The sequence below is a fragment of the Notamacropus eugenii genome, chromosome 5, assembly GCF_028372415.1.
Source record: "Notamacropus eugenii isolate mMacEug1 chromosome 5, mMacEug1.pri_v2, whole genome shotgun sequence".
Taxonomy (NCBI): domain Eukaryota; kingdom Metazoa; phylum Chordata; class Mammalia; order Diprotodontia; family Macropodidae; genus Notamacropus; species Notamacropus eugenii.
Window position 1 is genome coordinate 132,532,114 of NC_092876.1, and position 26,389 is coordinate 132,558,502.

The 26,389-nt window shown below is 40.7% G+C and overlaps 1 protein-coding gene across 1 annotated transcript in view; it reads right to left on the bottom strand.

The window, feature by feature from the left end:
* The window catches only part of P2RY2 (purinergic receptor P2Y2), a 165,976-nt gene extending 139,910 nt beyond the window's left edge, over window positions 1–26,066 (bottom strand). The window contains exon 1 of the mRNA XM_072610935.1: window positions 25,902–26,066. The gene's annotated coding sequence lies outside the window, so the exon portion shown is untranslated. The remainder of the gene's footprint in view (window positions 1–25,901) is intronic.
* Window positions 26,067–26,389: the final 323 nt, after the last annotated feature.

A 26,389-nucleotide genomic window follows, 5' to 3' on the forward strand; every position in this document is an offset into this window, starting at 1 on the left:
CACAATGATTGTACAGGGCTAGATTTCCAGATTGATGTCAGGAAAACTTTCTCACGATTAAGAACTTCACCCTGAAAGGCACTGGTTGCCTTGGAGAGTTGTGGTTTTCCTAAATCGTCATGTCTTCAAGCAGAACCTAGTTGACCACTAGGTGGGGATGGTGTAGAGGACATACTCGTTCAGGTACACTTTGGAATCCATAAACGCTGAGCCCCCACCAAACTTTGGGGATTCTGTGGACTAGGATTTGGAGACTAGAAGAAAGGATAATGTGGATTCTATGAGTGTAAGAAAAGTCCCTATTTCTGCAGGGGTGGGCGGGCACCATCCTTTTCATCACCCAAGTTCACAATCTCAGTATCGTCTTTGTCTCCCCATTTTCCCTTACCTCACATATCCAATTAGTTGCCAGATTTTGTCAACATTTCTAAAATCTGACCTTCCTCTTTACTTACACAGAGACCACCTTAGCTCAGGTCCTCTTAACTAGATTATTGCAATGACCTCTTAATTGGTCACCTAGCACCTCTTCCACTCTGCCCTCTGGAATGCCTGTTCCAGAGGGAACAAATGTGATGTCATCTCTTAAAGTTTTTCTTTCTCACTCCTTCCATCTTCTAGCTTTCACTAAAACCTCCTTCCCTCCTGATAAGCCAGTCTCCCTGGTTACTCTTTCCAGCACTAGTTGCACTTGAACTCATTCCTCCCAATTTACTGGATGAGGTGGGGGGAGTTCTAACACTCCTTGATCCCCATTGTCACTTTTAAGATGTTAGGGAGCTTCTTGCACAAAGCTCATTAACCTCTCCTCCTCCTTACCTCATACTAGGGAACTTCAATAGGTATTGATACTCTCTCAAACCTTCTAACCTCTCAGTTTATCTCCTCAAATTTTTAAATAGTATTTTTTCCAATTACATGCAAAGACAATTTTTAACATTCATTTTTTTAAATTTTGAGTTTCAAATTTTCTCCCTCATTCCTTCACCTCCCCCCCAACAGAGTAAGCAATTTGATATAAATTATATATGTACATTCATGTAAAACGTATTTTCATATTAGAGATGTTGTGAAAGAAGAAACAGACCAAAAGAAAACACACATACACAAATAATAAGATGAAAATAGTCTGCTCCAATCTGCATTGAGACTCTATCAGTTCTTTCTCTGGATGTGGATTTTTCATCAGGAATCCTTTGAACTTGTCTTGGATCTTTTTATTGTTGAGAATAGCCAAGTCATTCATAGATGATTATCATACAACGTTACTATTACTGTGTACAGTGTTCTCCTGGTCCCGCTCACTTCATTTTGCATCAGTTCTTTTAAGTCTTTCCAGGTTTTTCTGAAATCTGCTGGATCTTCATTTCTTATAGCACGATATTATTTGATTCCATTCATAAACCACAACTTGTTCAGTCATTCCTCAAGTGTTGGACATTGTTCCTCTCCTCGATTTACTCATTTTCCACCAACACTTCTCCACCCCACTTAAGCACATTTAGAAATGGTCATAGCCTTGGTCTTGCCATCACCCCAAACAGCACCACTTCTAAATTCATGAACTCTGACATTCCCTTATTTGATTGTAATCTGTTGTCATTCCATCCTCTTCTCTGCCTTGCAACCCCAAACCTTATTCTTTGTCCAATCCCTCAACCCCTCCGGTTTTTCCCACCCTCACCCCAGCACATTGTTCCTGTACTCATTACATTCTCCTCCCTCTTCCCTCTTGACCTCTTGGCAAGCTTGTTCATTTCTATACTCTCCTCTTCTCATGAGTCCTTTGCTCCCTCATCCTATTGCCAATTTTGCCCTTCTAAGCCTCAATTTTGGATTACTCCCATCTGCTGGCTTCACTCTCACCACGTGCTGTTGAGCAAAGCTGGAGAAAATCACAAAACAAAGCTAACTTGGTTCACCACAAATTTGTGTTATGTAATCTAAACTGGGTCCTCACTGCAGTCAGGCAACCCTTTTACACCTCCTTACTATTTCACTCACAGCAGAGACTTTTCTGAAGAAGGAAACTTAGGGCTTAGAAGGTCAGAGCTAGAGAGGACTTTAGATCAGAGGAGGTTGGAGCTAGAAGTAATTTGCTTGAGATAATACAGGTAATAGGCAAAAGAGCTAGAGAATGAAGTCAGCTCTTCCAATTCCATCCCCATCACTCTTGCTCTGTTTCTCTTCCATTTTGTAAGGGTTTATTCCCCTTTCCCTTCCCTTCCCCCAGCATCCTTCATGGGTCTCTGTGCACAAGAACTGTCAGGTAGAAAAGAACAGGGACAATTATGTTGAGAGGCAACACACTCTGCTTTCCAGTCAAACTGAATTACTCAGGGTTTCCTGAGAGGATTCAAAGCATAGCTCAGCTGAAATGATCTTTCCCTGCTCAGGTTTTCCAAAAAGTCCTTTGTCTATTTTTTCCTTTGCCTTCATTACAAGTATCATACTTATCAGTGTCTGCACTACATCTCCTGTTAAATGATAATAGGTTGTTGAGAAGAAACACATTGTCACTGGGGGAAAAAAATCTTAATTTTTAAAGTTCTATACTTGATAGACAACTGGGTGGCCCAGTGGATAGAGCACTGGGCCTGGAGTCAGGAAGACTCATCTTCCTCAGTTCAAGTCTGGTCTCAAACACTTACTAACTGTGTGATCCTTGGGCAAGTCACTTAACCTCAATTTGCCTTCATGCACTGGCGAAGGAAATGGCAAAGTACTCCAGTATCCTTGTCCAGAAAAACCAATTGACAATATCGACATGTGATAGTGCACAGGGACACAGACTCAGATACTCTGAACAACCACTTGATAAACATAATCAAATGTGAACATTTTCACATACACATGCACAACAAGCATTATTATCCCCATTCTATGGATGAATAAACCAAAGAGAAGTTAACTGATTTACTCCAAGTTATGGAAGGTGAGAAGTTTCTTGGGGGGTTCATAGGCTTGTAGATTCATGCTGGAAGGAAACTAACAGGTCACCAGGCCACCCTCTTTCCTTTTATAGATGAGGAAATGAGTTCTAATAAAGTTAAATGACTTGCCCAAGATCATACAAGCTGTAAGTGGAAATCAAATCCAGATACTCTGATTCAAATCCTACACTCTTCCACTGATCATGATGCCTATAGATATTTAGTGTGATCAGGAAGTAGCTTCAGGGCTGTCGTTGCTAGATTTGGAGGCTGAGCGGCTTCTCTGGGAGTGGGGATCTAGGGAACTTAGAAGGCGGGCAAACTGTGGTGATAAGAACAACTCTTGTTGTACGTTCCAATGAGAGTGAGTTGTGAGTTAGACACTCTCCTACAAGACACTCTCTCCCAATTCCAGATATTTTCACCAATTTCCCCACAAGCCTGGAATGTTCTCTTCCTCATTTCTGCCTCCTACCTTCCTTCAAGTCCCTGCTAAAATTCCTTCTTCTACAAGACCTTTTCCTTATCCTCCTTAATTCTAGTGCCTTCCCTCTGCTGCTTATTTCCAACTTATCCCCTACAAAGCTTGTTTGAACATGGTTGTTTGCACATTGTCTCCCTCATTAACTTGTGATCTCCTTAAGGCAGAGGCTGGCTTCTCTCTCTTTTGTGTGCCGAGTGTTTAGCCCAGTGCCTGGCACATAGTAGGCACTGAGTAAATATTTATAGCCATACTGACCTCCTCATGTCCCCTAGATGCTGGTGCTCTTTCTGAAAAATTACCCTGCATTTATTTTGTATGTGATGTGTACATGTTGTCTCCCCCCAATAAAATGGAAGGACCTTGAGGGCAGGGGCTTTATGTTTTCTGTCTCTGGTATCTGGCACAGAAGTAATGGAGTCATCTGCCTTTGCAACCTTCTTAACAGTGAAAGTTTTTCAAAAGTGCCATAAGTGGCTTGGGACCTAATGAGTTTTTGGTCATTGGAAGAGATCCATCAGAGACTGGATGACCATTTTTCATGCATACTATTAAATTCAGAATAATTTTATTTAAATGAAGGAGTTGCATGAGATGGCCTACGTCTGAGGTCCTTCCTAGCTTTAGTCCTATGATTCTAAAATCTTAGATAAAGTCCAGAGGTGGGGGAACCAACAACTTGGAGGCCACATGTGGCTCTCTAGGTCCTCAAGTGTGGCCCTTTGACAGAATCCAAACAATTATTCTGTGAAGTTTGGATTCTGTCAAAGGGCCGCACTTGAGGACCTAGAGGGCCACATGTGGCCTTGAGGCTGCCAGCTCCCCATCCCCTGATTTAGACCATTTAGTTTCTGAGATTTCTTTTGACTTTGACATTCAGTGATTCCGCACAGGAAAGAGTCCTGGGTATAGAGTCAGAGAACTTGGGTTCATATCCTAGCTCTTCTTCTCAGTACTTTGCACAAATGACTTAATCTTTCCAGCCCTCACTTTCCTCATCTACAAAATGAGGGGTTTAGACTCCATTTCAAAGCCATCTTGTGAACTTTTGTGGGAGCAGATTGTTAAATTTTCAGTGAGAGTATTGACACCTTGAAAATCAGCAAACAATATACATCAGGGCTTTGATTTATTATTTTGTTGATCGTCCAGACTGAAGAAAATGTTAATCATGCAGTTAAGCTTGAAAATGTGTCCTATGTTTTAGGAGAGCCAGTTGTTAAACATTTATCACTTGATCTTCTCTAAGATCCTTTCCAACCCTAAATTTACAATTATTTGTAGTGGTTGTTGTTCAATCATGTCTGACTCTTTGGGACCCCACGTGGGGTTTTTTTGGCAAAGACACTGGAGTGGTTTGCCATTTCTTTCTCCAGGACAATCATTTTTAGATCCACACAATTGTTGTCATGGAAGTCCATCATGATGTGGCTGTTAGGAGATGCTGAGCGCCATCTAGTGGTGGAACTTGCAGGACCCAGAGGACTAATTGCATTGGAAACCTAGAGAGGTATCAGTGACTTAGAATACCCAAGGGTGACAGAGTATACAATTTTAGAGCCAAGGAGAACATATAATGTGGAACTTTAGAGCAAGAAGGACCCTTTGAGACTAATAAGGATAGCTAGCATCTATATAGCATTTTAAGGTTTGCAAAACACTTTCTCCATCTTATATCATTTAATCCTCACACAACCTAGGAAGGTAGGGGCTATTATTGCTCCCATCTTACGGATGAGGAAACTGAGGTTGACCCTGGGTCACACGGCTAGTAAGCATTTTAGTCAGAATTTGAACTTGTCTCCCTGACTCGAGGTCTAGCCCTCTATCCACCGTGGCACCTACTCCAGGCCTCCAATTTGGTGGAGAAAACAAGAGAAGAGCAATGTGACCTTGAGGAAGTATGATGGTGACAAAAGAACTAGCTTTGGGGGGCAGTTAGGTAGTACAGTAGATAGAGCACTGGTCCTGGAGTCAGGAGGACCTGAGTTCAAATCCAGCCTCAGACATTTGACACTTATTAGCGGGGGGGGGGTGAGGAGAGAGAGAGAGAGAGAGAGAGAGAGAGAGAGAAAGAAAGAAAAAAAGAAAGAATTAGTTTTGGCACCAAAGTTGAGTCATAGATGTGCTACTTCCTACCCATGTGACTGTGATAAGTCACTTAATCTCCCTTGGCCTCAGTTTCAACACCTGTAAAATAGGAGTGTTGGAATAAGACCACTTCCAGCTCTAAGTCATGGTTCTATCAGCTTTTCCATATTAATACAGCCACAGACACTTTAGAGTTTAAAGTCTATTGAGGGAATATATTAACACTGTGGTCCCTGAGGTCTGGGAGCATGAAATGCCGCAAGATTAAAGAGGGTTCAGGAAATTTGGAGAATGCGATTCATTGAAACTATTTTCCTGCTAAAATGGCCTCATATATCAACAATTTCTCATGGAGTCAGTAAGATATAATGGGAAGAGGCTTAGAATGGGAACCAGAGGCTGTGGGTTCAAATCTTTGCTTAGTTTCTTACTACCTGTATGACCTGGGACAAGATAATTTACCTAGGTTGGCCTCATTTTTTCCATCTGTATAAAAAAAAGGAGCAGGTTGGACAATATTATATGTACGCACTTTCATATTAGTATCCAGCCAGTGAAATTCTCACTAGCAATGAAGTTGTCTCATAGAGTGAGGCAGCATGGCCTATTGGGTAATACGTTGGACTTTGAGTTAGGAAGACCTGAGTCTGAATGCTGGTTCAACACTTATCAGCTATATGACCTTGCCCAAATGACTTTGACCATCTGAGCCATTACTTAAATAATCCCTGAATTACCTATCTTATGATGTTGTAGAGCTGATGATGTTGTAGATGCTCAAATGAGATCATGTTTGTCAAGGGCTTTCTAAACTTTAGAGAGTTATAAAATTGGCAGCATTTATCATGATGATTCACTCCCAGCTCCAAGTACTCTCATTTCTTTATTTACAAGACTAGGAACTCTAAGATTCTTCAATGCATAGATTGTCAGAGAAGGAATAGGACACACACAGAGGAATGGAAAGAACTTTGGACTTGGGGATGGAAGAGCTGAGTTCTGCCTCTCCCTAGGCATATGTTCCCTCTCTCAGCCTTAGTTTCTATTTCTTCAAAATAGAGATAATATTGGCAAGATACCGTTGAAAAACTAATGGTTGTAGAATAACAAGATACCTTTGCAATCTTGGTCAAATCATATAACTGCCATGGGCAACAAGAAACAGCAAGATGGTTCAGTAGACAGAGCGTTGGCCCTGGAGTCAGGAAAATTCAAGTTCAAATCCAGCTTCAGACACTTACTGGTTGTGTGACCCTAAGCAAGTCATTTAACCTTTTTCTGCCTCAGTTTCTTCATCTATAAAATCAGGTTGATAATAGCCCTTACCTCCCAGAGTTGGTGTGAGGATCAAATGAAATATTTAAGTACTTTTTGTAAACCTTAAAGCACTAGATCAGCATGAGCCGTTAACTGTAAAATGAGGGCATTGGACTAGATGACCAGACTCAGGTCCTAGATACTCACATAATCCTTCCTGCCTCACATGTATGAAAAGAGTGCTATTGAAATGAAAGTTATTATGATCATCATCATAATTTTGGTCTATAGGAGAGAAAATTAAGGCCCAGAGAAGTGTCATGCTTTGGCCAAAGTCATGAGTTCATCAGAATCTTGTTTGGGAAACACTCATCATCCAAGGCATTCATGAATAGATTGCAGTGGAAATCTGTGAACTTGGATAGGAAAAAATTACAACTTTATTTTATTATAATTGATTTCCTTTGCAATCCTAAGTATTATAAAAAACATCACTCTGAAAAGAGATCCATGGTGTCACCAGTCTTCCAAAGGGTTCCATGACATATATGAAAAAAGTTGGGTCCCAGGGCTAGAAGTTCTCTAGGATCTCTTTCAGTTTGGACCAGGGGTGGGGAACCTGTGGCCTCCAGGCCATGTTTTACAGAACAAATCCTTTTATTAAGGGCATTTGTTTTGTGAAGTTTCGATTCAGTCAAAGGGCCTTGAGGACCTAGAGAGCCATATGTGGCCTCAAGGCCATAGGTTTCCCACCTCTGGTTTGGACATTCTCTAACTGTGTATCCTGGGTCATCTCCTGATGAATATCTGGTCACTGGATTCAGATGGCTCTGGAGGAGAAGTGAGGCTGGTGACCTTGCACAGCCCTCCCTCACCCAAAACAAAGTCAAGTGCAAGTCATGTCATCATTTCTCAAATGGCATGGTCTTCTTTGGCAGCGAAGGACAAACACAAGAACAAGAGAACTGTGTGATACTAAAAAATGATTCTTAAGTCAGGATGAGGGGGTCCTGGGCATTACTAGTCAGTGGCTGAGCAGAAGTCCTTACTCCCAACCAAGTAGTCTCACTTGGTTTGTAGGCTAGCTCTTGGGGGCAAGGAGGAGGTATTGCTAAAGCCTACAGTGACATATGTGCATCCCCATTTCCTATATTTCTCTCTTTTCTCCATAGTACCATCTTCTTTGTTGGGCCTTGAGCCAAAAGATTGGAGACCCTCCTTCACTGGGCTTGGAGATAAAAGACCTGACCCCAGTTCAGATTCTGGTTCAGTCACAAAACCATTTCAAGGCCTTAGGAAAATCCCTTCTATCCTGACCTGTTTCTTCTGCGTAAAATAAGGAGGTTGGAGAAAAACAAGATGAAGCATACTTCCCTGCCTGTGGCAGAGAAATGGAGGATGACAGGTTCAAAATGTAAGAAACACTGTCAGAAGCTGCTGCTGTGGTGGTTAGTTTTGCTGGATTGTTTTTCTTTGCTATAAGGGAGGCTTCAATGTGGGAGTGGAGGTGGTAATATGAGGAAATGAATGTGATGTCAAAACAAGAAACGACAATAAATCTTTTAAAAAAATCAATTAAGTGAGAAGGTTGGGCTAAATGGTTTGTAAGGTCCCTCCTCTCCCTAGCTTTCTGGGATGACAGAAGAGAGTTACCCCTGTGAAATGTGTGGTCAGAGCCAGGACAGTGACTCACTCTCAGAGAGAGAGGCCAAGTCCTGTCAGGACTCAGGTTGGTGTTTGCCAGGGACAGGACATAGAGTCTGCCAAAGCAGGAAGGGCAGGCCAAGCCTAGTCTACAATGGTCTCTTGTGCAGAATGTTTAGCTTAGAGGCAGGGCCTGAGGCTGGGGCACCTGGGCCTCCCTAGGGCTGTCTGAACAGGGAGGTGCCTGTCTCCAGAATGGGCTGGCCATCTCTGTGGCCTAGTCCCAGTATGGACTGATTTCAGAGGCAGTATGATGTAGTGGAAAGAATACTGGACTAGGTCAGTCAGTCAGTCAGTCAACAAGCATTTATTAAGTCCTTAATAACATACAAGTCCTTGACAACATGCAAACAACTACGTTGTTATTGTTCAGCCATTTCAGTCATGTCCAACTCTTCCTGACCCATTTAGGGTTTTCTTGGCAGAGATACTGGGGCGGTTTGTCATTTCCTTCTCCAATTCACTTTGCACATGAGGAAACTCAGGCAAACAGAATGAAGTGACTTGCTCAGGGTCACACAGCTTTAACAGTGTCTGAGGTCAGATTTTGGGTCTGGTCCTTTATCCACTGTGCCACCTACCTGTCCTAAAAAACTATGCATATATAAGAGTCTACCTAAGAAAAGGTATGATTGGAGCTGAGTCTTGAAGGAAGTCACGGAAGCTAGGAGATAGAAGTGAAGAGAGAGAGCATCAGAGGCCTGGGAGACTGAACAGAGGGTCATGGGTGAAGGACATCAGGAAACAGAATTAGCATTAGGACTACAAGGAAACTGGAGTTGCTAGACTGCATGGAGGGGAGTAAAGGGAAGGGTCTGGAAAGATAAGAAGAACATCAAAGACCGTCAATGTCAGATAGAAGACACCTGGTACTAGGTAGGGCCTTGCCACTATGAGACTTTTAGTAAGCCCTTTCCTCAGGCTGGGCCTTACTTCCCTCTTCTGTAAAATGGGAATAATCATCTAAAGAAAACTAGACTTGTAGCTAGGTAGTGCAAGGGATAGAGGATTGAGCCTGGAGATGAGAAGATCTGAGTTGGGCATTTGTTGGTTGTGTCACAATGGGTGAGTGACTTAACCCCTGCCTCAGTTTCCTCATCTGTAAAATGGCCATAATAATAGCATTTACCTCCCAGGATGGTTGTGTGAGGATAAAATAAGATGGTGTTTATAAAGCCCTTTACAAACTTTAACACCTAATGCAAATGCTACATTTATTATTAGTAATAGGAAGCAACTACAAGCTATTACAGTAAGTCATAAAAGAGGAAACCAAGACTCAGATAGGAGAAGGGACTTACTTAAAGCCAAAAGGAAGTGGCAAACAAAGGGAACCCAGTACTCCTGACACCCAGCCCAGGGTTCTTCTGCTTCCCTCTTGCCTACTTTTATTCATAATCAACTGTTCTACGTTAAGTTCACAGAATCATGGATCCAAAGGTGGAAGGGACCTCAGAGGTCATCTAAGGAAACTGAGGCCCAAAGTCACACAAACTCTAAGTGCCTGAAGGAGGATGTGGATCCGGGTTTTCCTGACTCCAAGTCTATGGCTTAAGCTTTATTTGTTTACACCTTCTGTAACAGGTCATCATCAGATTAGAAGGGATCATATTGCAAAAGTGTATTATTTGGAACCTGAATTGCATCTTTTCCTATAGGGAAAAAAGTGTTTTATATGAGACAGGTCCCTGGGCCAGCCCACAGAAGTTCGTCAACAGACTGTCCAAGGAGAATCAAACCAGCCCAGATTGGGCTTGAAGGGGGTCAAAGCTCCCCTGCCAATCAGTAGTAAGTTCAGTCCATGAGTAACTTGGGAGACAGAGGGAGGCCCTGTTTCCAACAGCAGCCAAATAAGGTTTCCAAAGGACAGATCCCTTACGCAAAGACTTGAAGGAAGTAGGTTCCAAGGAAGTGAACAGGAAGAACATCCCAGGCATGACGTACTGCCAATGCAAAAGTGTGGCGAGATGGAACATTCTGTATGGGGAACAGCACAGAGGCCAGCTCGTCTGGACCATAGAGTATATGAGAAGGAGTAATGGGTAAATGAGCTTGCAAAAGTTATCTGGAGCCAGGCTGTGAAGGATTTCAGATGCCAGACTAGGAAGTCTGACCTTGGTCCTCATGGACTCTTTCTTCCATATGACATTTCTATAAATAAAAGCTCACATCATCTAAACCTTCTCTTTTTTCAACTTCAAGATTCTTCTTTCTTTCAACCCATCCTCCTATGAGTATCCCTGGCTTCCTCCTCTCATTTTGTCTTCAAACCACCACCAGGACCTAGCATAGGACAACGGGTAAACCTTTAATCAGTCCATGCTTGCTGAATTAAATTTTTTGTTCAATACACTGGGCCAAATAAAGATCTTTTGTGTGCTTAGTGCCCTTAGAACACAGGACATGGAATGTCAGAATGTGAGGAATTTCAGGGCGTATGACATAGACTATGACAGGGATCTTTAGAACATACAATATCAGAGCTGGTTGGGACCTTAGAAATTCTGCAGCCCCCATCTCCTATTTTGCAGATAAGTAAACTGAGGCTCAGAGAGAGGAAGTAACTTGTCCAAGGTCAAGATAAAATGGCAGCAGGACTTGGACCAGAACCAAGATTTTTGACCTTCAATCTAGGAAAATCTCACTCAGAGATACCTAGGGGCTCCTTTCTCTCACCCCAATATGTAACTAGCCAACATACTGGCAATCTTTATAATCTAATATCAGATAAGAGATGAAACCAACTCAGTTCATGGTTCTCCATGTTGTAAAATTTGGGAATTTATGAACTTCCATGGGTCAAAGGCTTATATGTGGTTTCACTAGGGCCTTCCTTTGTGTGTATTATATTCATATACATGCAAATATGTATATAGACATGCTACATGTATAGCATATGTACATATAGGCAAATATATAAAATATGTATGTGTATACATACACATCTTATGTGTATATGTTGTATTAACAGTCATGTCCTAAGAGTTGAGGGACTTGGGTTTTAGTCCTGGCACAGACAAACTTTGTGAGTTCAGGCAAATCCCTTCTCTTCTCTGGACCTTAGTTTCTCCATCTGTATATTTAGTCCAAATCCTCATTTCACAAATGAGGAAATTGAGGTCTGAAAAGAATGATTTACTTAACCAAGGAAACATAGGAAGCAAGTGTCAAAGTTGTGATTTGGACCCATGTCTTCTAGCTCCAAGTTAACTGTTTTTGGTATTATTTAGTTTCCCTTATTAATTCTAATTGTTTGGATCTAGAATTCATTAAGTATGTCCTGCTCTAAGTTATGGCTTTGTCATTTAAATTTTTATACAAGCTTCACATCTATGCCCAACAATCAGTGGTACTCATGTTGTCCAAGGACCTTAGTTGGCTGGCTCCTCTCCCCACTCTCTGGACTTCCTTCTTTCCCATCCAGCAGACTTCTCACCCTGCCTCCTCTGCTTCTGTCTTAAGGTCTACTCTCCTGATTGGCAAATCCTTGCCCTGGGTCACCTCTTCGTGAGGTACCCAAGCCGTGATGACTTCACCCTTGGCTCCACTCCTCACTCTCTATACCAGCAGTCTTCTATCCACTCTTTTCCTTCCTGTCCCCCGTATTCCAATTTTCCATTATGTATTGTCTTCTCCCATTAGAATAGAATCTCTTATAGGGATTGTCTGTTGCGTTTATATATGGATCTTCAGCATAGCACAGTGCCTGGCACATAGAACTTCACAAATTACTCTCTCTCTCTCTCTGTCTCTTTCTCTCCTCTGTCTATCTTTCTGTGTATGTATCTCTGTCTGTCTCTGTCTCTCTGTCACTTTCTCTCCTCTGTCTGTCTGTGTATGTGTCTCTATCTTTCTCTGTCTCTGTCTCCTTCTCTGTCTCCCTCTCTCTCTCTCCTCTGCCTCTCTGTGCATGTGTTCTGTGTCTCTGTCTCTCTTTCTCTAATGGGGGATTTGGAACAGATTGCCCTTAAGACTCTTTCCTTAATATTTTTATTTAGAGTTCATTATAGCAAGGGGTAAGCCTATAAAACGACATATGACCCCCAAGAAGTCAGAGAACTCGAGGAAGACAGCTATTCTTACCATCTTGAATCAACAAGTACGGATATGGGAACTTTATCAACTCTACCTCTCCTTCAGGGACCAGTTCAAGTTCTGCCTCCTCTAGAAAGCTCTCCCTGACTGCCCTGGCTCACTGACCTCTCCAGACCCTGAGCTTATAGCACTGATTATTACAGATAGGGCTGTAAGTACAAATTGTCTTAATTACTATGTAATTTTCTTGTGTTAACCTTATTCCTGTACTAGATGGTAAATTCCTGTACCTTCTACTTTTATTGTGTTCCCTAGAGAATCAATTACATAGAAGGAAAGGCCTCAGTCAATATTTGTTGAATGAAGGTATGATTAAAAGTCTGCTGTACACAGAAAAGTAGGTGATGGTTCTGCTAACTTCTGTCTTAATCTGACGACAGCTAGAGTGCTGTGTTCAGTTCTGTGGTCACATTTTAAGAAGGAGGTTGACAGACTGGCAGGTGTCCAAAGGTGGGCAACTAGGATGGTCAGAGAGGACTAGAGAACATGTCATATGAGGATCAATTGAAAGAACTGGGGGTGTTTAACCTGGAATAGGGAAGATTTAGAGTGGAGGGAAAGAAACTGTTTTCAAGTATTTGATGGGTTGTCCTGGTGCAGAGGAATCAGACTTGTACTTGTCTAATTCCTTACATGTGTTACCATCCTTGTTAGTGGTGGTAGGTGAGGAGGGGTAAGAATTGGAGCCAAATCCAAGGAAATAATGAAAAAAATATAAAGGAAGGAGGGTTAGCAGCATCAGATCTTAATCTATATTATAAGGCAGCAATTATCAAAACTATCTGGTACTAGTTAAGAAATGGAAAGGTCAATCAATGGAATAGAGCAGACATACAATTTATAACAACAAATAAACATAATAAGAAAGCAGAAAGACAAAAACTAGGCATAAACCAATATATTACACCATTCACCTAGACAAGGTTAAAATGGATAGATATAAAAAGAGATTTTACAAAAACATTAAAAGAACATGAAACATATTGTTTCTCAGACTTATGGATAGGAGAATAATTTAGAATGAACAAGAGATAGAGAGCAAAGAGGTACAAAATGGATTATTTTGATTACATTAGATTTAAATGTTTTTGTTCTAATAAAACAAAAGCAATCAAGATCAGAAGGAAAGCAAAAAAGTGGAAATCAATTTTATAGACAGTTTATCAGATAAAAGTCTCATATCTAAAATATATAAAGAATTTTGTCAAATCTGTAAGAATACTAGTCATTCCCCAATTGATAAATGGTCAAAGGATATAAACAGGAAGTTTTCCAATGAAGAAATCAAAACAATTTGTACTCATATGAAAAAAATGCTCTAAATCATTATTGATTAGAAAAATGCAAATTAAAACAACCATGAGATATCATTTTATACCTATCAGATTAGCTAAAATGATAGAAAGGGAAAGTAACAAATGTTGGAAGGGATGTGAAAAAACTGGGACAATAATTAATTATTGGTGGACTTCCTATCCATTCCAGCCATTCTGGAGAGGAATCTGGAATTATGTTCAAAGAGTTATTAAACTACCTAAACCCTTTGATTTAGCAATACCACTACTAGCTCTATTTTCAAAGATGATTAGAGAAAAAGGAAAAGAACCCATAATGCCAAAATTCTAAAATGCCAAAAGGCAGAGGTTACAGGGAGATTAATTTAGACAGAAGATTTTTTGTTTTGTTTTGTTTAGAAAATTTTTTTAACCAAACAAAACTGTTAAAGAGATTTAACAAATAAATCTCTTATGAGGTTGTGAGCTCCCTGTCACTGGAAGCATTCAAGCAGAGGCTGAATCACTGCCTACCAGTAATGTTGCAAAGGAGATACCTATACTTAATCAATGTTGACTGAACTGAATAGTTCTTCAGGTTTGACAAGATCATCTTTGTGTTCCTTTTCTACTCTGAGCTGCTATTCTATAAATATTAAATGAAGGGATAGATGGATGGATGAATAGATAAATGGATGTATGCCATTCAAATTAATGCTTAGTTGTTTTAATGAATGGTTATTTTGCTTGTTCAATGAATGAATCAAATTAATGCTTATTGTTTTAATGAATAAACCAATTAATGTTAGTTGATTAAATGAATTAATGAATAAATGCCGGTTTACTGAATGAATCAATCAATCAACAAATCTTCACTGGTTTGTTGGATGGATGGATGAATGAAAACTAGTTGTTCAAATGAATGAATGAATGAAACAATGAACGCTAGTTAGTTAATTGAATGAATAAATGAATGTTTGTTGAATGTCTTGCCTTAAATTCTCCAGTTTGTGTACTTACCTTTGGCACCTACCTAATCTCTACTTTTCTTTCTCCTCACTTTTCTTCCTGGTTAAATGTGTTGTACTAGAAGGAACTATTGATATGTATATAAAGTGTAGAGACCATTGGAATATCAAAAGTTCCTTTTGTATAATTAGAATTTCATCACTGGGACATCCCTAGCTAGGGTCATGGACAACTGGTCAAACCAGATCCAAGTGGAAAGGATAAACTTTTTTAGTGACCTTAATTGGACTCAGGAGATGTAGCGAAGGAAACTGAAGGTCAGTGGAGGTCAATGTGCTGAGTTACACTGAAGTACAAAGTGATGATTTTTTTTGACCAAAGGCACTAACACCTAAGAAGATCAAGACAGGCCTCATAGAGGAGGCAGAGGTGAGAAAGAAGCACATCCATTCATTTGGTACAGCCTGGCCAAAAGCACGGAGAGGAGAAATGGAATATCATATGTGAAGAACAGCAAGACCAATTTGACTAGACCAAAAGTGCAGGAAGAGCACCGAATGCGTAATAAGCCTACATAAATAGGTTAGGGCCAGGTCATAAAGGGCCATAAAGCCAAACCATGAAGTTTATTTTTGATCCTAAAGGCAATAGGGAGCAAGGGGAGTTCACCGAATTGGGGAGTGACACAGTTCTACATGTGCTTATGTGATCTTGAAGGTCCCTTTTCAGAATGTCATCATCCCTTAAATAATAAACTCCTACACACTGAGACAATCAAATCTAATACCCTTAATATATGTTGGAAGAACTAGAGGCCTAGAGAGGGCAAAACAATAATCAACAGTCAGGGAAGCGTTCGTGGAGGAGGTGGTACCTTAGTTTGTCCTTTAAGGAGAGAAAATCTTCAATCGATAAAAATGACAGAGGGCTTCAGAGTATTGAAAGTGGGGAGGAGGGGTGGAGAAAATGCTAGGGTCATAGAATTATAGACTTAAATAAGAAAGGGACTCCAGAGACCATTTAGTAAATTCATTTTATAGAAGATGCAACTGAGGCCCAGGGAGCATAAGTACTGAATATTGACTCCAAGTGACTTGCCCAAGGTCACAAAGGGGGACTTGAACCCAGGTGCTCTGTCTCCAGAATTAGAACCCTTAGTCTATGGTGTATGGCATGATTCAAAGGTACTCAGGAGAAGGTGGGATAAAAATAGAGTATAGAACCTCCCAGTTTGGCTGGAATATATGTCTGAATGCGGATAGTGTGAGCTAAGGCTAGGATGGGAAGTTTATGTTGAACATGGAGGGCCTTGACTATCTAGCTAAGGGCTTTGCATTTTAACCTTTAGGTAAAGAATTTCTAGTTGGAAGAGGTTTTAGAAACCATCTGATCCAACAACCATCCAAAACCGTCCTGCTTCCCTCTAAACAGAAAGAGAATCACTTGCCTAGAGTCACTTCAAAAGAGAGAGACAGAGCAGGGACTAGAATCCAAGTCTTCTGACTATTGGATCATGGCTCTTTCCACTATCCCAAGTTGCCTCCCTCATCCTCAAGAAACTTACAGATGAGTTGGAGGAATAAGACATAGACATAAAAGGTTATTATTCTCATTGTTTAACATATGAGAGAATAGAGGTACAGAATAGGTAATGACCAGACCAAGAACACGTTGGCAGAGCCCAGACCACTCATGGCCTTTCACCTAGGGCTCCTTCCACTAAGGCTAAGTCATGAGGCCTCTGATTGACATTGCTTTCTCAGAAAAAAAAAAAATCTCTTTTACCTCAAAGTTAGACACTCCTTTTCATTAGAGTAACTCATAGAGTTTAGAGCTCGAAGCGACCTCAGAGGTCATTTAGGTCAAATCCTTCATTTTACAGAAGAGAAAACCAAAACCCTTTTAGGAAAAGTGACTTCCCACACTGAAGAAGCAAATCCAAGACAAATCCAAACAGTCTGAGTCCTGACTCCAAATCCATCACTTTCACTTCAGCAAACAACTGCTTATTTTGTCTTTAGGGACCTGAGTGGAAATAGGAATTCAGCTCAGACTTCAGCCTCTAGTTGCTGCGACACACCAATAACCATATTCCCACCAAATAATGTTACTACTTATCATACTTGGGAGGATTCCTGGATTCTCTATCAAACCTGAGCAGGCAGTCACTCTGGGAGACAGGTGTTGCCTGGGCAGCAGTCTATGACTTCCCAGACCCACAGTTTGCTTCCAAGCTTAGTGACTGACTTAGGGGCTGATCAGGGCCAATCCTGTTAAAGAGGTTTAAGAAATCATTTACAAGCTCTGGTTACGTATCTTTACATAGGCAAGTCCCTTCCCCTCTCTGGGCTTCCATTTTCTCCCTCTGTAAAATGAAGGAGCCGGATTGTTGGTGGAATTGTGAACTGATCCAACCATTCTAGAGAGCAATTGGAACTATGCTCTAAGGGCTATAAAAATGGGCATATCCTTTGACCCAGCAATAACTCTTCTAGGTCCAGAAGAAATCATAAAAAAGGGAAAAGGACCCACACATACAAAAATATTTATAGAAACTCTTTTTGTGGTGGCCAAGAACTGGAAATTGAGAGGATGTCATTCAATTGGGGAATGGCTGAATAAGTTGTGGTATATGAATGTGATGGAATACTATTGTTGAATAAGAAATGATGAGCAAAACCTGGAAAGATTTACATGAACTGATACTGAGTGAAGTGAGCAGAACCAGGAGATATTATAAACAGTAACAGCAACATTGTGCAATGACCAGCTTCTTTGATAGACAACTCTTCTCAGCAATACAAGGATTTAAGACAATCCCAAAAGACTCATGATGGAAAATACTATCTACACTTGGAGAAAGAACTATGAAATCTGAATGCAGATCAAAGCATACTATTTTCTCTCTCTCTTTTTGTTTGTTTGTTTCTCATTGTTTTTCCCTTTGGTTCTACTATTTCTTCACAACTTGACTAATGTGGAAATGCGTTTAATATAATTATACACATATAGCCAATATCAGATTGCATGACATGCTGGGGAAAGGGGAATGGAGGGAAAGGGAGAAAATTTAGAACTCAAAATCTTATAGGAGTGAATATTGAAAACTAAAAGCAAACAAATAATTTTTTTTAAAAAAAAGAAAAAAATGAAGGAGCTCAAAGAATGGTCTAACCATTTTGGAAAGGAATTTGGAATTATAGAGAATGACTTAAACATCCATACGCTTTCAATCAATCAACATTTATTGAGCATCTACTATGTGCCAGGCACTATACTAAGCTTTGGAGATACAAAAAGAGGCAAAAGATAAGTTCTTACCCTCAAAGAGGTTACAATCTAATGGAGGAAATAATATGCAAACAAAAATATGCAAACAAGACAAATATGCAAAGAGGACAAATAGGAAATAATTAACAGAGGGAAGGAACTAGAATGGAGAGGAGTTAGGAAATGCTTCCAGTAGGAGATGGGATTCTACTTGGGCCTTAAAGGAAGACAGGGAAATCAAAAGGCAGAGTAGAGAAGGAAGAGCATTCCAGGTATGAGGGAAAGCCAGAGAAAATGCCTGGAGCCTAGACAGATTCCACTGCTAAGTAAAGAGAGACAGAAAGGTTCTATATTCATCAAAATATTCATAGCATCACTTTTTGCTACTGCCAAAAACTTGAAACAAAGTAGATTCCCATTGAATGAGTAATGATTAAGCAAATTGTGGTATGTGATCATGATGGATTTTTTTTCTCCATCAAGAAAAGTGATGAATATAAAGAAAACAAAGGAGCATGGGAAGACTTATCTGAACTGATGCAAAGTGAAGTGATCAGTACCAGAAGGACAACATACATAATGACTTCAATAATGTAAGAGAATAGAAGAACTGCCACAACAAAAATGATCACTGACACTGTGTAATGATAATGGCCATGTCTGGCTCCAAAGAAGAGATGAGAAACCATACATCCCCGCCTTATTGGGATAGGTATGAAATGTTGCATATCTCAACAGACATAGTCGATAATTTGATTAGTTTTGCTACTGTTTTTTTTTCTCATTTATTTATTTAGATAAAGGATAGCTTTCTGGAAGAAGAGGAATGTGTTTGTAAGTAAAGATAATGTAAAAACAAAATATATCAATTTTTCAAAGTAAAATAAAATTAAGGAGCTGGATTTTGTTGTTCAGTCATTTCAATTGTGTCTGACTCTTCATGACCCCATTTGGGGTTTTCTTGGTAAAGATACTAGAATGGTTTGCCATTTCCTTCTCCAGATTTTACAGATGAAGAAACTGGGGCGAACAAAGTTAAATGACTTGCCCAGAGCCACACAACTGGTATATATCTGAGGCCACATTTGAACTAAGAAGATGAGTTTTCCTGACTACAGTCCTGGCACTCTATCCTTTGAACCACCTACCTGGATTAACTGTTTCCTTACATCCCCTATTGGTTCCTTGAGAGACAATGTGGTATAATAGATTGAGAACTGGTTTCAGAGTCAAAACCTAATGAAACTGAAGGAATGAAAAAAGTATTTATTAAGCAACAATTCAAAGGCAATGGGGATAAGTAGGTATGACAGCTTTTGCCCTCGGGGACCTTCCATTCTAATTGTAAAAAACAACGTGCAAAGGGGAAATAGGTAGTGTAAGGCAACATGCCTTGGAGATGTCCAGAAAATGGTGTGGTAGGCCCAGTACTGGGAAAGATAAGGTGAATCCTCACCTGACTGGTTCAGGGTCTCAAGGACAGGAAGTGGAATTCCATTGGAAAGAGTAAAAGAAAGAGGCCAGAGTGCAGGCTCAGAAATGTCTAGGAAGTAGCATCTTGGAAAAAGAAAATGAAGGCTCATCAGAGTGTGGAGCCCTCAAATCTGGCTTCAGGTCCTGCCTCTGAGAATACTGGCTATGCGCCCTGGGTAGAATCTTTTAACCACTCTATGCTCTACCTAGACCACTGAGACTATGTGTCTATTTCAGAGCAGGTACTAATCTACATAGGTAAATTCCTAGTCATAAAGTTCAGTATAGGTCTGGGGAGCAGGGCATAGCATGGGAGGAAGTCTTATTAGCTCTAGGATTCTAATTCTCTTTTATCACTCCCTGTCTCAAAACCCTTCAGTGACTCTCTATTGCCTACTAATAAAGTGAAATTCCAACTTCTTTACTCAGCACTCAAGGTCCTTCACACCTGCCTTAGCTCACTACTTCCCTCCATCAGTAGAATTTCCAAGATGAAAGGAATCTCAGTAGACATTTAGTCTGACCCACACCCCCAAAAGAGTCCTTGCTATGTATATCATCCATGTTTTACAGATGGGGGAACCAAAGCTCAGGATAGGTAAGGGACTTGCAAGGTGATAGAGGTAGAAAACCTTAGAAGTGGGAGTTGAAGCCCCCTCCTCTTGTCTCCTGAGCCTGTTTGCTTTCCACTGTACTTTTCTACTACTCCAGCTGTTGCCTGAAGACCTTCTGGTAATAGGAAACCCACTGTCTCTGGAGGCAGTCTATTCTATTTTGGATGCTGTGATTATTAGGAACCTTCTCCTTATATCAAAAGTAAATTTTCCTTTCAGTTCCTTCTCCCATCCTTCCTTCCCATAGCAACCAGTTAAAGGGTGGAGAAGCTGCAGCCTCGAGGTCACATGCGACCCTCTAGGTCCTCAGGTGTGGCCCTTTGACTGACTCCAAACTTCACCGAACAAATCCCTTTAATAAAAGGATTTGTTTTGTAAAACTTGAATTCAGTCAAAAGGCTGACTTAGGACCCAAGGACCTAGAAGCCACATGTGGCCTCGAGGCTGCAGGTTCCCCTCCTCTGTACCTAATTCTTCCCTCAGGGCTCAACAGAGCAACTCTGATTTTGCATTCTCATAACTACTTTTCATGAAACTTGAATATCTCACACATATACATTAACTCTTCTCTTTCCCAGGCTAAACATTCTTTGTTGTTTTCCTTCTGCTCATTGATCCTCCACCATCTTGATTAGCCACACTCTATGCTTCAGCCAGATTGGACTAGTCTCTGGCCCCAGAACATTCTCCCACCTTGCTAACTTTGCTCTAGATGTTTCTGTCTAGAATTCTCTCCTTCTCTTTTCTCTCCCTGTTGAATTCAGATTCATTCTTGAAAGCTCAACTCAAACACTCCCTCTCCTGAGTAGCCTTCCTTGACCCTCTGTGAGCGGCCGTTCACCCTCTATCTAGGTGGCACAATATTATGTATTTTAATTATCTGTGTGTGCTAGAAACCCACAGTGTGTGTAAGCACATTGTAGCATATTAATGTAGCAATCAAGAGAGGGAATGGGACCTCATGTGTATAGTGAAGATCCATATATGCCGAGGAATTGTCCTTAAGTGATTCAAAAGGAAGCAGAATTGACATCTTTAGTCTCTTCTCCTCCAAGTGAGACTTTCCTTTGTGCCGGAAAGGGAAGCAGGAGATTGAGGCCAGATGCAACCACATTGCTCTCCTCAGAGAGAGGCGGGGTAGTAGACTAAAAGTATATCTATCTGTACCTTATATATTGTTCATCTAGGGGATATGATCAGATTCTATCGTTTAATTTTTATTTTATTTTTTTCAAAATTACATGTAAGCAAAAATTTTTAACATTCATTTTAAAAAAATTTTGAGTTCTAAATTGTCTTCCTCACTCTTTCCTCTTCCCTCTTCTTAAGAAAGGAAACAATTTGATATAGATTTGTTCAGTCACACAAAATATTTCCATATTAACCATGCTGCAAAAGAAAATGCAGACCAAAAAAAATAAGATTAATTTTTTTAAAAGTGAAAACAGTATGCTTCAATCTGCATCCACACTCCATCAGTTCTTTTTCTGAAGATAGATAGCGTTTTTCATCATAAATCCTTTGGAATTGTCTTAGATTATAGTATTGCTCAGAATAGCTAAGTAATTCACAGTTGATCATGGTACAATGTTGCTGTTACTGTGTACGATGTTTTCCTGGTTCTCCTCATTTCACTTTGTATCAGTTCATGTAAGTCTTTCTGGTTTTTTTGGATTAGGTTCTATCTAACTTCTGATCACTTTGTCATTTTGCGGGGGAAGGGGAACTCCAACCTTTATAACCAAGGCTTGACCTCTTAGCCACCTATTACTAGTAAACACACATAGCAAAGAGTAGAAATAAAACTTCATTTATCCGAATCATAGCAAAACAGAAATCAGAGAAGGTATACATAGGGCAATATATACCAGACCTTTACAGAGTGAAGGAGCTCTCCCACTGGGAGTGAGATAACTAACTTAACCAAGAGAAAGTGTTACGAATCTTCCCCAAGTAGAAAACTCCCCAAAGTCTCTATAGTAGCAAACTAGGATTAGGAACATGATGGAGACTTCTCTTGTGTCTTCCCAGTGTCAGACTTGAGCAACATAATGAGTGGTTGACCTCTTCCATCTTCTCTCTAGAAGTTGGAAGCCAACTACACATTACATTTGAAGAAGATTCTAGATTGAAGAGTCCTTAAAAAGGGACTATTACTTGAAATTATTTGTTATTTGAAAATTAGTTGAGAACTGAAAGCTCTCAATTCTCACCAACTCCACTCTGCCCCTCACTCAGGACAGAGCCTTCATCTCCACCAATGAAGAGAAAGTGACATACCAATGCTTTGGGAAAGGGGACACATTCATTACCACTGGGCTTGATAAGCAAGGCAAAAGACATTGTCAAGAGACAGGTCTGAACAGAAGAGAGTAAAGAACCATATTATAGTGAGAGCAAAGAGCCATAGGCAGAGACCTTGAGGAGCATATTGGTAGCTATGAAGGATTAAACAGATCAGAAGAATGCTGGTATCCAGGCAGACAGATAGACAAGAATTTCCCAGTATGAGAAAGTATGGAGGGGCTGTGTTCTGCACCCTGGGAGGAAATAAGTACCCACACCGATGAGACTGTACATAATTGAATTATCAAAGTAAATGCTTGTGGATGTGTTATATGAATAATTGAGGTAGCTAGGTAGTACAGTGGATAAGGAGCTGGGTCTGGAGTCAGGAAGAATTAAGTACAAATCTAACCTCAGACATTTATTAACTCTGTGACTATGGAAAAGTCACTTTACTACTGTCTGCCTCAGTTTCTTCAACTGTAAAATGATAATAACAGCACTTATCTTGCAGATTGCTGTGAGGATCAAATGAGATATTTGTAAAGTGTTTGCTACAGGGCTTAGTACATAGTAGGTGCTATATAAGGCTTATTCTCTTCCCTTTACCTTCATATTCCCTAAAGACTGTAAGTTCCATGGAGGCTGATACTGTGTCTTATCCCTGAGCACAAGATCCTGGATACAGGAGATAGTTAATGATTATTGAATTGAGATGATTTGAGTTAACCAAATTCTCAGTAACTTTTTCTGTTATAAACAGGAAACACTCCCCTCCCCCCTCCAAATTCTCTCATCATATCCTACTCCAGCTTCATTTCCCCCTAGTCTCCATCCTTCTAGTCAAATGGATTTGGTCTCCACACCATCCTCCTGCTCTACTGCACTCATTCTCACCTTTGCATCTACACATCAGAATCGGAAGAGGTCATAAAGGGAGCCCAACCCCCTCTGCAGCACTCAGGTCCCCTCTCCATGACAGCAGACCATCCAATTCATTTTATGCAAAAGCAGTGTGTTTGGTGCTAGGGACACAATGACAAATTTTTTTTTAAAAGTTCTTATTCTCAAGGACCCTTTTTGTGAACACCTCCAGTTTTAGAGAGCTGATTAGACAGCTCATTTCATTGTTGGATACCCTGACGGTTATTGAGCACTTGGTATCTTATCCCTGAAAGTGTCCAAGCAGAACTCTCAACTCTCAGGGAAGCTGTAGAATGAAACTCACAATGGAAAGGACTAGATGCTCTCTTACAGCTCTAAGGGTCTGCCAAGCACTGGAGTGGAGTCTACCTATGCAATATAATAACATACACACTTGAAAATTTCTAAATGTTTTCCTGATAATAGCTCTGTGGAGGAGGAGAAGGGAAAGAAAGGGGTGGTATATACAATCGTACCCATTTTGCAGATGGTGAAACTGAGTCTCAAAGGTGCATGGACTTGTCAGAGCACTCAGTGAGTCAGTGGCAAGAACTCAGGTCTCCTGGCTCCAGATTCAGGACTCTGTCTATCCCCTATACTATACTGGCTCTGCAACAGTCCTGGTCTCATTTCTTTCTCCTTTCTGTCTCTCTCTGGCAAGCTTCACAAATTCCCATAATTCTGCACATCTGGTGCCTTCTAAAAACATCATTTGACCATTCAGCATGTCTCAGGGGCAGATAGAGCAAGTTCAATGCCCAAAATAGCACTGGGCTAGGCTTGGGCCAACACCCAGCTTGGGAGGAACTCCCCGTCCTTCACCTACAGGGGATGATCTGGGTCATTCTCCACCCAGCCTCCCTCACAGAAACCAAGCAACATTACTGTCCCCACCTCTGAGAACCTCAGATTCCTGACCCTCAGAATAAGCACAGACTCCCTCCTGCAGCCCAGAGTCCACTCTCCTTTCCAGGACAAGAATTCTGCTCACAGCCTTCCTGAGTCCTGCTTAGAGCCTGACATTGACAGAGCACTTGTTAGGAAGAAGAGCAAAGTTACCCAGAATTTGTAGAGGTTTTTTTTCTCCCCAGAATCATAGAATTTTGGAGCTGGGAAAAGCCTTAGAACAAAGAATGTCAGAGCTAGGAGGGCCTGGAAACTTAGGGGTCATCTAGACCAGAGTTCTTTGTGTGTCATTAACCACTTGAGTATTCTGGGGAAGCTTGTAGATGCCTTCTCAGAACGAGGTTATTAAATTCATAAAATAAATTACATAGGATTATAAAGGAAACTAATTATCTGTATCGATGTATATATAATAGCACATATTACATATATATTCAATGTTATATGTAGCATACATACGCTATCATGCATATATATGCATGTGCACATAAATAAATGAGAAAGAAAGAAAGAGTGCCACACTTCCCTCCACCACCACCCACCCCACCCACTGTGGGGGCTCACCCCCCTACACAGCAGGAGGTGCTGAGGCTGGCATGAACATCCACACACACATACACATATTTTTATATATACATACATGTATATATGTGTATACCTACATATATGTGTGCATATGTGTATATCCATATACACATGCACACACACAAAACCAAGTTCCCAAACCTGAGGTTAAGAACCTCCGACTAGAATAATCACCTTGTTGTATTCATAATAATAGCACTTCATGATTTGCAGATCATTTTATAAATACCTCATTTATGTCTTCACAGTAACTCTTTGAAATAAGTGCTATCATTATTTTCATTTTATAGATGAAGAAACAAGAGCTGACAGAGGTTTAATGACTTGCCCAGGGTCACACAGCTAGTAAGTGTCTGAGGCTGTATTTGAACTCAATTCCTCCTGCCTCTGGGTCTTTCACCCTATTCACCCAGTTGCAAAGAAATTAAAAGCATGTCAGGCTAAGAAACCCCTCTAAGCTTATATCCAGGCCCATGTAGGCAGCTTGTCATTCATCTTTGAATGAACCCTGACCAGTCTAGACTCCCAACCCCCTGTGCTCACACTCTACCCAAAGACAGCTATAGAATTAGCTCAGTCCATGGCAATATGTAAAGATCCACAAGGCTAATTTTATATTTAAACAGAGGACATAACCTAAGTGGTTACCCTGTGACTCTGGAGGTCCCACCCCAAAACATACCCAGCCCATTTAGCTGACGCCAGAAATTCCACCATCAAAGAGTCATTCATAGCATAGAATGTCAGAGCCTGAAGGAACTTTAGAAATCATTTGGTCTAACTGTCTCATTTTAGAGATGGGGAAACCAAAATTTAGAGGTGGGGAAGGACCCACATGGACCCCTCCCAAGGCCACCAGGCCAGTTAGAGGCAAAGCTGGGACCCAAATGCAGAACTGGATCGTCAAACTGGGAAGGGACCTTAGAAACCAGACAAAGAAGGTCAGAGGTGGAGAATAACTAAGTGATAGTCTAGTCTGTCCTTCCCCACTCCACTCTTTTATTTTGCAGGTTCAGAATGAGGGAAGGTCTTGTCCTACCTCATATGGTGAGTCAGTGAGAGAAGCTGAATTGCAGCCCAGGTCTCCTGCAACTCACTGTGCAAGTCTCTCTCTGCCATGTCAGGCTGCCTCCTTTGACTTAAGCCAACCTTTGACTTTGTTCCTGGTTTAAATGCCAATCCCCCTGGATGGGGCCTTAATATACATGAATCTTCTCTCAGTCATTGCTGACTCTCTCTCTGGGCCCTTTCCTGAAAGAAAATTTTGCCAGGAGACAATCAAAAGAGACTTGGCAGAGGAGGTGAAGGTGATAAGAATGGGACTGATTATGTTAGTGTATTTATAGAGAGTGAGAAAAGTCCAGGACTCCACATGCTTAAAAATTGTTGTTGAGGATCAAACTTCCAAAGAACTTTTGTTTATATGGGTTATTTCTACATATTTATCATATTAGAAATTAAAACATCTTAGTATTATGAAAACAATCTTGATCTCAAGGACTCTCTAAAAGGCCTTTGATATGGACC